At 39.3% G+C, this 6,932-nt stretch overlaps 1 long non-coding RNA gene and 1 pseudogene across 2 annotated transcripts; both read right to left on the minus strand.

The window, feature by feature from the left end:
* Positions 1-1,648: 1,648 nt before the first annotated feature.
* On the minus strand, positions 1,649-2,707 carry LOC139396947 (uncharacterized). 2 transcript variants are annotated; one of them, XR_011630883.1, is made up of 4 exons: positions 2,590-2,707; positions 2,256-2,273; positions 2,057-2,109; positions 1,649-1,782 (listed from the first exon to the last, which is right to left on the minus strand). It is a non-coding gene; the product is annotated as an uncharacterized lncRNA (long non-coding RNA). The 2 variants fall into 2 exon arrangements; XR_011630882.1 differs by having other exon boundaries at positions 2,586-2,690.
* A 2,062-nt stretch (positions 2,708-4,769) lies between these two features.
* Positions 4,770-5,947, minus strand: LOC139396945 (zymogen granule membrane protein 16-like; annotated as a pseudogene).
* Positions 5,948-6,932: the final 985 nt, after the last annotated feature.

The raw sequence follows: 6,932 nt of genomic DNA on the forward strand, positions 1-6,932 counted from the left end.
GAAATATAATGATTAAAGATATGCTTTTTATTAAAATGTCCAGAAGCAGATGTAGCAGAAAAGGATCAACAAATAACAAATGCAGAGTGTATAAAATAGTGAAGGTGAAACACCCTGAAACACTATTATCTCCCCATAATATTTGATTGTTCCATTAATCAAAGATATAATTAATCCTTTAAATCCCATATGAATCTTTCCTTTATTGTGAGAAATTGTGATAACAACGCATGTTGACCCAAGCTGACAGGACTGTTTGAATATTCCTATCTAATGGATGCTGACAGAACTGTTTTTTATTTCACTATCTGATGGGCGCTTCATGAGAATTTAAACTGAATGAATTTGAATGTTTTGAATAATTTGGAATATTTTTGAGGTGATCCCTGACTTGAAGCAGGACAAAAATACATCTAAACATTCTAATTCATTCAGTTTAAATTCTCATGAAGCACCCATCAGATAGTGAAATAAAAAACAGTTATGTCAGCGTCTATGTCAAACATCCGTCCAACATATAAGGCCAGTTTCCTGGACCCAGATTAAGTTTACTCCTGGACTAAAAAGCATGTTGAATGGAGAATCTCCATTGAAAGTAACTAGTCCAGGATTAGGCTTAATCTGTATCTGGGATACCATCCCAAAGAGCAAGACATACTTTTTTTCCCCTAAAACATAGGAGTTACTGTTTCCAGTACTGTTTCCAGAGTACTGTTTCCAGCCCCTTCCATGTCCAACAATCCCCAGTGGGCTCCGATGGAGGAGTTTCCAGCCCCTTCCATGTCCACCAATCCCCAGTGGGCTCCGATGGAGGTGATCCCGGCACCATTGATGCGACCACTGAGCAGCCTCAGCTCATTGCCCATGTTGTCTGGGTAGAAGTTGAAGGAGATTTGGTTGGGCATGCCGGCTGACAGAGTGCGCCCCATGTTGGTGGTTAACACCAGGTAGCAGATGTAGTCTGCTGGGTTGTACTTCCCAGACACCTCGACGATGGCCTCATCATTAAACAGCTCAATCTCCTGCTTTAAGCCCCCTTCACCACCAAACACAGGAGACCAGTTGCTACCGTATCTGAGCTGCAACCTAAAACAGAGGAAGCTTTTCAAGTTGGTTGTGTTTTGATAAAGCACATTCAGACCGAGACAGCAGATAGCATCAGCGAAAATCAAGGAATTACATTTTACATTGTACTCTGGGTTAGATACGATAACACTATTGTTTGGTCATAAACTGAATATGTAATAAACACAACAAATGAATAAATACATAAATACATAAATACATAAAGAAAGAAAGAAAGAAAGAAAGAAAGAAAGAAAGAAAGAAAGAAAGAAAGAAAGAAAGAAAGAAAGAAAGAAAGAACGAAAGTCTATTGGGTAGTGTAGTTGGACTGAGTCAGTGGTGTTTGTTGGGTAGTGTAGTTGGACTGAGTCAGTGGTGTTTGTTGGGTAGTGTAGTTGGACTGAGTCAGTGGTGTTTGTTGGGTAGTGTAGTTGGACTGAGTCAGTGGTGTCTGTTGGGTGGTGTAGTTGTACTGAGTCAGTAGTGTGTGTTGGGTAGTGTAGTTGGACTGAGTCGTGGTGTCTGTTCATGGGTCAGAGTCTGCTCACCCACTGATGAAGGAGTTGCTGTTGTAATTGTAGTAGTAGTAGTAGTAGTAATAGTTGTTGTTGGTCTCCCACACTCTGACTCCCGTAATGCGCCCCTCACCGTAGGAAGAAAATGGGGTGCCAAGTCCTTGACCCACCTCAGAGGAATACGAGTAGGGGTCTTTGATGGCTAAAATAACATGGCCAATATGTTTACTATATTTACTATATTAATAATACATATTTATATACATCATTTTATTTTTAACAACACATTTCTGAAAGATCTTTACATTATTAATAAAGTGCAGATTAATTAACTGAAGTACATTCTGCAATGATTTAATCCATCAGTTTATGTCTCAAAGAAGAACTCCTAAGTCTAACTGAAAAAGACAAATTGGTGAAAGCACAAAAGCTATTATTTAATAATTATGATTCAGAATTGTATTTTTATAACTCACGCAAAGCCAAGCAGCCAGCCAAGAACATTGTGACAACCAGGATTAAGAACATTCTGCAAAAGTGAGGCATCGACACTTAAGACCTTTAATTTCAGTCAATTTCACTCTCATTCCGTTTCACTTTAAATGGTACAACTTGAAATAATGTAGTTAATAATGTTTTTCATAGTAGTTTGTCAAAACAAATAAGTCATTTTACCTGTCAGGTCAGTGTTTCCTAGGAGGGAAAAGAAAATAACCTTTTGAATTGTGACGTAACAAACAACAAACCATTCTTAATGTGAAATGTTATAAAACAGCTCTAAAAAGTTGAACCTAATCTTGTTTACTACAATCACTCTTGCAGTGCTAAGCTACTGTAAAACTTTTTTAAAGTCAGATCATTTCATTTACATTTAGAGGCCAAAGGGCATAATGTTTGTGCCCAAGAACCAAGAGATAATGAGTATTAACTTCATAACATTTCCCACACCAGTATTATGCATTAAATACAAGTGCACATTTTCTATTTAGTTAGTTGTGTAGTTACCCACAGTGCTATCTTGAGATGTGTGTCAAAACCTGTGAAAGCTTCTTGTCTCTCTGTCTCTGCCAGGTCCTTCTAGTCTACTGCTTCCTCTAAGAACTGCATTTATACCTGCTGAACATTCCATCAGCTCTAGATGGAAGGAGCATGACAAAGAACACCTTTAGTCAGTCACTATTGAGAAGTCAGACATTGTTTTCTAATTGGTCGAGGCTACTTTGGGAGGGAGTATCAAGGAATTACTATAAGGAAATAATAATTGTGTTCTTTTGAATTGTAACTAATTAATGATCTGAAATAGGGATAAAAAAGATACAATTTAACAACCGAACAATTAAAATAATATACCAACATCGTATGAATGTGTACGAAAATCGCTCAAAATCAGTCTCCCAATCTTCAGTTGTTTTATTACACCAAGAGGAACTCCTTCCCTTCAAACATTAACACGCTGATGAAGACAAGTGGAGCTGGTCATTAACAGGATGGTTGGTTCATTGGTTTGCTCAAATACCTACAGTATTTTATTGTAGAATATTTGTTTCAGAACATGTTTTTCCATTTAATTCTAGAGGGGCAGATGAGATTCTACATTTTCCGTCTCCATTATTTTCCAACGTTTTCTGCAGTCTGTTACAATACTCACATCTTCATTAAATCACTGGCAACCTGTTCATGTTACTACAGGAAAACAATCTGATTTCATTTTCTGCAGTCTGTTACAATACTCACATCTTCATTAAATCACTGGCAACCTGTTCATGTTACTACAGGATAACAATCTGATTTCATTTTCTGCAGTCTGTTACAATACTCACATCTTCATTAAATCACTGGCAACCTGTTCATGTTACTACAGGATAACAATCTGATTTCATTTTCTGCAGATGACCAGATAAATATCAGTAGAAGTTACAAAGTGATAAAATAAAAGTTTGTATACAGATGACAAGGTGAAATACCCCGAGGCACTTGTGACTACCTATCCATAATATGTGTTAGTTCAATTAACACATTAATACAAATATATAATGTAGGACCTAATTTATCAAAAATAAAGGTCAATATAAATCAAAATTGCTGTATTAACTACTTTTGTGTATGTAAGTTGAGTTATCTATTTTCTTTTAGTTGGGGAAGAACATGAATTTATCTCAATAACTACCCATTGGGCACACACTGGTTGAATCAACGTTGTTTCCACATCATTTCAATGAAATTATGTTGAACCAATGTGGAATAGACGTTGAATTGACGTCTTTGCCCAGTTGGTAGCTTCCCTTACAAAACATTTGTTTGCTGTATAACGCTAAGATAACAAGCTGAACTCATGTACTGTATATTAAATGTATTCTGATAAACTCATACATACTCATCTTTTCATTTGTTGTGGTAAATACAACCTTCAATAATGCATGTGACCTGTATGTGACTCTTCTCCTTCAAAGGCGTAACCTCAAAAAGAAAAGTGTGCATATTTAGAAAATACTCAATAATATTCTAAACATTCAAAATTAATTAAAAACTTCTTAAGGATAGGTGTCCCACAAGCAGGACAACTTCCGGGAAACTGGAGGGCGCGCAATTCAAATAAATAATCATGAATATTATGGATTTTAAACATTTATGTACATATAAGTGTGTTATATCGGCTGAAAGCTTAAATTCTTGTGGTATGTTAATCTAACTGCACTGTCCAATTTATAGTAGCTATTACAGCGAAAACATGCCATGCAATTGTTTGAGGAAGGCGCCCCACATCAAAATATTTTTCCACGGGCACAGGTTTCCTACATTTACATAACTATTAACTATTCACTTAATTTTTGAAAATCTTCCTCTGATTTGTCATCCAAAGGGGCCCAGCTATAACATGTAGTGTCGTTTTGTTAGATACAATCCTTCTTTATATCCCAGAAAGTCTGTCTTGTTGGCTCCATCGATTTGAGTAATCAACTCATTCAACTTGCAGAGAAAGGAATCCGAAAATCTACCCCTAAACTTTGTTTCAACAAGTCGAAATTAGTTTATATTTACTCCTCAGATACCCTAACATGTAATCAAACTATAATATTTATTTTGGAAATGCCCAATGGAGAATCTCCATTAATCGGAACTGGTCCAGGACTAGGCTTAATCTGTTTCCGGGGAACCAACCCAAAGAGCAAGACATACTTTTTTTTCCAATTAAGAGAAGGTGCTGTTTCCAGCCTCTTCCAAGTACACCAATCCCCAGTGGGCTCCAATGGAGGTGATGCCGGCACCGTTGAAGCGACCGCTTCAGCCTCAGCTCATTTCCCATGTGGGCTGGGTAGAAGTTGAAGGAGACTTGGAAGGGCTGGCCGGCCAACAGAGAGAGCCCCCGGTTGGTGGTGAACACCAAGGTGTAGATGTATTTTAGAGGGTTGTACTTCCCAGACACCTGGACGATGGCTCCATCTCCTGCTCTTCACCAACTTCGCAACCAATCACAGGAGACCAGTTGTAGCCGTATCTCAGCTAGAACCTCAGAACCAGAGCAGGATTTTCACAATACATATAGAAAGAGTGTGTCTGTTGGGTAGTGTTGTTGGACTGAGTTGTGGTGTCTGTTGGGTAGTGTAGTTGGACTGAGTCAGTGGTGTCTGTTGGGTAATGTAGTTGGACTGAGTCAGTGGTGTCTGTTCATGGGTCAGGGTCTGCTCACCCGCTGATGTAGGCGTTGGTGTTGTAGTAGTAGTAGTAGTAGTAGTAGTAGTAGTAGTTGATGTTCTCCCACACACTGACCACTGTGGTGCGTCCCTCACCGGAGGAAGCAAATGCGGTGCCACCTCCCTGAACCACCGCAGAGGAATACGAGTGTGGATCTTTCATGGCTAAAATAACATGGGCATTATATTTAAAATGTATGTATACATGATTTTAGTTTTACCAACACATTTCTCAAAGATCTTCACATTATGATTAAAGTGCAGATTAATTTACTAAAGTACATTCTGCAATGCTGTAATCCATCAGAGGTTGTCTCAAAGAATACCTCTTAAGTCTAACTGAAAAAGACAAGTTGATGAAAGCAGAAAAGCTATTATTTAATTATTTAATTATTATTCACAATTGTATTGTTATTACTCATGCATTGCCAAGCAGCTGGCCAAGAACACTGACAAACAGTGGAGGCTGCTGAGGGAAGGACAGCTCCAAATAATGGCTGGAACTGAGCAAATGGAATGGTATCAAGCACATGGAAATCATGTGTTTGTTGTATTTGATACCATTCCACTAAGTCGGCTCATGTCATTACCACGAGCCCATCCTCCCCAATTATGGTGCCACCAACCTCCTGTGGTGATAAACACGATTGAGAACATTCTGCAAGAGATAGTCATCATTACTAATGACTTTTCATTTCACTCAGTTTCACTTTCACTACACTTAACTTCAAATGGCAAAACATGAAGTAAGTTTGTTAATAATGTTTTTCATAGTAGTTTATAAAACAAGAGAGGCATTTTACCTGTCAGGTCAACCACCCCTAGAGGGGGAATAACATACACGTTTTACCTGTCAGGTCAACCACCCCTAGGAGGGAAATAACATACACGTTTTACCTGTCAGGTCAACCACCCCTAGGGGGGAAATAACATACACGTTTTACCTGACAGGTCAACCACCCCTAGGGGGGAAATAACATATACGTTTTACCTGTCAGGTCAACCACCCCTAGGGGGGAAATAACATACACGTTTTACCTGTCAGGTCAACCACCCCTAGTGGGGAAATAACATACACGTTTTACCTGTCAGGTCAACCACCCCTAGGGGGAAATACCATACACGTTTTACCTGTCAGTTCAACCACCCCTAGGGGGGAAATAACATACACGTTTTACCTGTCAGGTCAACCACCCCTAGGGGGAAATAACATACACGTTTTACCTGTCAGGTCAACCACCCCTAGGGGGGGAAATAACATACACGTTTTACCTGTCAGGTCAACCACCCCTAGGGGGGGAAATAACATACACGTTTTACCTGTCAGGTCAACCACCCCTAGGGGGGAATAACATACACGTTTTACCTGTCAGGTCAACCACCCCAAGGGGGGGAAATAACATACACGTTTTACCTGTCAGGTCAACCACCCCTAGGGGGAAATAACATACACGTTTTACCTGTCAGGTCAACCACCCCTAGGGGGGAAATAACATACACGTTTTACCTGTCAGGTCAACCACCCCTAGGGGGGGAATAACATACACGTTTTACCTGTCAGGTCAACCACCCCTAGGGGGGAATAACATACACGTTTTACCTGTCAGGTCAACCACCCCTAGGGGGGGAAATAACATACACGTTTTACCTGTCAGGCCAA

The sequence above is a fragment of the Oncorhynchus clarkii genome, unplaced genomic scaffold (assembly GCF_045791955.1).
Source record: "Oncorhynchus clarkii lewisi isolate Uvic-CL-2024 unplaced genomic scaffold, UVic_Ocla_1.0 unplaced_contig_7868_pilon_pilon, whole genome shotgun sequence".
Taxonomy (NCBI): Eukaryota; Metazoa; Chordata; class Actinopteri; order Salmoniformes; family Salmonidae; genus Oncorhynchus; species Oncorhynchus clarkii.